Source organism: Ornithodoros turicata, chromosome 4 (genome assembly GCF_037126465.1).
Source record: "Ornithodoros turicata isolate Travis chromosome 4, ASM3712646v1, whole genome shotgun sequence".
Lineage (NCBI taxonomy): Eukaryota > Metazoa > Arthropoda > Arachnida > Ixodida > Argasidae > Ornithodoros > Ornithodoros turicata.
This window is the reverse complement of record NC_088204.1, coordinates 55,090,183-55,094,684: the sequence shown is the minus strand read 5'-3', so window position 1 is coordinate 55,094,684 and position 4,502 is coordinate 55,090,183. Positions and strand designations below refer to the sequence as shown.

The following is a 4,502-nucleotide window of genomic DNA, read 5'->3' as shown; positions in this document are numbered from 1 at the left end:
ACAGATGGCGTACAGAACGTACGGAACATTTCTTTTTTTTTACATTGGACTAAGCTTTCTTTTTGTTTCGTAACAAGTTTTTCTGCTCTTTGTGGAGTCTCGCAAAGCAGCACTATCTAAAATGTACACAAGCAAAATTATTTTTGAGGGTTGCAAGATATCGTCTGCTGTGAAGGAGATGGCGGCCCCTGTTTCATGATCTTGATCGACTGCTGGGCCACTTGCACTGCTTCATGACATCCTGCGACACCCACTATAAATTTTGCCAAACGTCTTCTCTCTATAAGCTTGCTTTTGTTACTTCATATCGTTTGCACTCCAAACAGTGCCCACACCGTCGATGCGATGCAGTTACGATGTCGAATCGACACCGCGAGTCCGACTTTGTATATTACGCATTCGTACAAGCATAATGCTGGTTTTCAATGGTAGCTTCAATGATATCTCACGAAAACAAGTCAGAACAAAAGTATCGATAAAAACAATAAAAGGATAACCCATAAACAGGTCGGGATCGATCCACTGTAGCACGCTGAAATTGCAATGAAACTGCAGTGACAATATGGTGACAACGCCAATAACGTCACGATGGTGGCCAGTCATCTCTGAAAAAAAAAAAAAAAACATGGGTGGTGATGTGGTACGGTGATACCATACGATTAATACAATGCTCGTGGTACTGCTTGCGGTGGCGGGTACAGCAGACACAGTACAGCCGGTACAGCTGTGCCGAGCATCAGACATAGAGATAGGAAACCAACGAACGAATGAAGGGATGCAGCAGCAAGAGCCAACACACGACGCAACGTACGTGGTGTGGCGGAATATGACACAGACGAAATTGGAAGAAGATATTCAAAACGTGTACAAAGATACAAACACAAATATTGATTGCCCATCTTATAACGGGCTTTAGAAAGCCCCAGATCGTCCTCCCCAGTGGCGCAATTGGTTAGCGCACGGTACTTATAAGACAGTACTTGTGAGTCATGCCGGGGTTGTGAGTTCGAGCCTCACCTGGGGAAGTTTTTCTTTTTATGAAGGTTTCTTTTCTTTTCACTTTCCTTCCTTTTGCACGTTGTTGTGCTGTTAATATTTTTCACGTTTCGGCAACAGGAGGCATCAACGTTCATCAACGTACATTCAATCATGCCGTCATGTCTCCGGTTGGCTGTCTCAGAAGGGAGAAGGTTTGAACAGTGTAGAAAAATCATGAAACTGAAGAAACATTTGATATTAACTACTTTACCAACAATAAATATGCGATACACCATTTGGGTTCTTGTTCATCGGGATAATGTTTGGCCATATGATTTGGCATGGTAAAATGGTAAAACCATGGGTAAAACCACTGATCTCTATGTATAAAGGCTGGATCGCGCATGGGAGAGGGGCTCGTGGGGGAGAGGCGTGCCTTCGCGCCGCCATGTTGGTGGGCCCTAAAGTGCTGTGTGTGCCCATAGAAAACAATGGGAGGCAACAGAGATTGTGAGTATTTATTGCGCTGCTAGCATTGATCGTTGTTTGTCATCACACAATTTTGTAAGGTTCCAGTATACTGATGTATCCTAACAGTGTTTCACAGGTGTCCTGCCGTTCGATTCTTAATTACGTTATGTTTTGCATTCCGAAACTAGACCGTCACTGCAGTGCAGCGCTGGGGATTGTACTACAGCACGTTTCCCAGCCAATATTTCAATAAGAGACGACTTGAGGTTAACAACAGCCTTGTATATAATATCCCGTACTGCGTTCTGGACAAAAATGGTTCCATAAAGAACGGTCCGGGAAAAGATATACTCGCATGGCAGGAAGAGATCGTTCTGTAGAATCACAGCCGTTGTTTTAGCCGTGTATGCGTTTAGTATGATTTATATCAAGCATCGCCTTAGAAAGAGTCTTTTAGTAAACGCCAGGGGTGCTTTGCCTCGCAAATATGGACACACCGAAGCAGCCCAAATAATTACTTCACGCAATTAGATCACACTCGTTAGGACAGTTAATCAGGTAGTGATGTAAGCTTAATCAATTAAGTTACGCAGAAAGTGGTAACACCTCCTTGAGACACAGGACTTATCTCTTTTTGAAGTACAGTCCTTCTATGTTTGTTTGCTTCTTCCTTTATTTGTTCTGATTATTTGCAGGCGCGGTTGTGCCAAACTGAATGTCCTTCTCCTGCACTCACATGCTTTTGTTGAATACAAGTGCAGCGTGAGAAAAGCTGCTTGGGGACGGGGTCCTGCTATCCAGTGCTGACTTTGTCATGCTTGTTATGTGGAGCATGTTCCAAAAAATGCAGCTCCACGTATGGTCTTCAAATTGCAACAGGACTATTTGGAGCTTGAAACAGTTGTGATTTTGTCATTTTGGCCCTCGTGTACCCAGTCTGTGAAACGCAAACAAAAAAGTCTAACACGATATGCTTTTGTAATGAAGATCACTGATGATGAGTAAAGAGAATATACGAGTTGTTTATTTAATATTTTATATCATTCGTTAGATTATTCAACATTTTATGTCAAGTTTATACAACATCAAGTTTATTCAAGTTCAAGATTTATTTCTTGCACTTATGCGTTTCAGGATACAACGAACGTGCAGGGAGGTCGCAAAAGACTACATTTATTGTTTTGTGACCTTGCTACAATGGCAATATATATTTTAGGAATGACAATGGTCAGGTACGCTCTCTCAATTTTAGGTTGGAATGAGCAATGAATAGCAACTCCCCTCCTGATATTTTCTCATATATGCTAAATTTTAAATTATCTCTTGTGATATGTGATAATATGTCTATATGTGATAATATAATAATAATATATAAGAATATAATACAGTAAAACCTCCAAAGTCGGACAAGATTTCATTGCTCCCATTGAAACTACACGGGGACGAAATTCTCTATATCGGACACCTCCCTATCTCGTAAGTTGGACAGGGTTTTCCCTGCTAAGTCGGACAAAACCCTTTGTTGCTTTAGTTTTTCCGAGTCCAAAAACAAGTGCTGTCAGTGTACGTCGTAATTTTTTGTGTGAGCATTTGTCTTCGGTTTGTCTAGAGCCTTTGAACGCATACTGCACCAAAGCAACGAAAAGTGGGCTGACGCTTCAGAGACAAGTCATCGCTGCTCAAAAAGCTCCAGAGGTAATGCCATTGAGTGGAATCTGAACAGAATTGAATCTACTAAAATCAGTAATAATTATCAGTGAAGAGTGGGTAGTAGGTACCACTGCCACCAGGTACCACTCAGGACCATAAATTGAAGAAGGGGGACATTTCCGGCAACACAGCTGTGATCTTTTCCATTTTTTGTTTCCCTCATATTCTGTAACTCGGACACCTCTATAAATAGGACACGCTTCTGCTGCACCGTGGTGTCCAACATAGGAAGGTTTCACTGTATGTGATAAATGAATGTGATCAACAGTAGATGTAGACAACATGAGTAGCCAGAGAAGTGCATTCTCAATAAATAATTTTCTTCTTATAGCGTATATGTGCATGCCTATTAACTGAAACAATTATCACAGTTCCATGACAAGTTTTAATTTCTGAGAGTGTACTGTAGAGGCTGCTTAGATCTACAACAGTTCATACAAGGTATTATATACTGTGAATGCCTTTAAAAATCCCATGTGACACATATGCCTTTACTTTCTGGAGGTGCTGTGGTAGTCAAGGTTTGTGGGCATTACGCAGGTTCTGCACCCATTTCTTGAGTATGTCGAGGCAGCTGTGAAGTAACCTGCATTGATGATGATTATTCCAATTTTTATGGTGCATCGACAACAAAGGAAATACCGTAATTTCACGCGTATTAGCCGCGGCTTATGCGCGATTTTTTTTTTCTCATGGGCGCTGTGCGGCTTATCCACCGGTGCGGCTTATCTGATGACTTTTTTTTGTCAGGTATTTTCCCCATACACTGATTTTAACGAAAGAGTCGACAGTGTCTCTGGAATAGCACTGCCCTGCTGATGCACGAACGGTGCCTAACAGGGATGGGTCCACATTCGAGTAGATTGCCCCATGCAGCTTTAACGAAAGTGGTGACAGTGATTCATGCCTTCTGGAAGACCACTGACCCATCAATACATGAAAAGCGCCCAACAAGGGCACAATCCGATCTTGGTAGAACTCTAGAACTGACCTCCTTTGTTGTACACTATGCCGATCCCGGAGTATGGACCACAGGGTTTATGGCATTGCTCTAAGGTCTCCTTTGTTGCACATAGGAGTCGTCTCGTATTGCCCGCGGCTTATCTGCGAGTGCGGCTTATCTACCGGAAAATTTTCAAAACATTCCTAAAAACGCGTCCTGCGGCTTTTCTGCGGTGCGGCTTATACGCGTGAAAATACGGTATACATCAAAACATTGGTTTGGGTGCAACCAGTTAAAAATGAATATGTTGTTTAATAAATGCATTGGTCAAATGTTAAAACATCAGTTTAAAACATGGTTTACAATCCCTGTATCTTCTAAAAATTAAAAAGATGAAAAA

At 41.8% G+C, this 4,502-nt stretch overlaps 1 non-coding gene across 1 annotated transcript; it reads left to right on the top strand.

Moving 5' to 3' along the window:
- The first annotated feature begins 933 nt into the window (after window positions 1-933).
- Window positions 934-1,025, top strand: Trnai-uau (transfer RNA isoleucine (anticodon UAU)). Its single transcript is given in 2 exon segments — window positions 934-971; window positions 990-1,025. It is a non-coding gene; the product is annotated as a tRNA-Ile (tRNA).
- The last annotated feature ends 3,477 nt before the right edge of the window (window positions 1,026-4,502 follow it).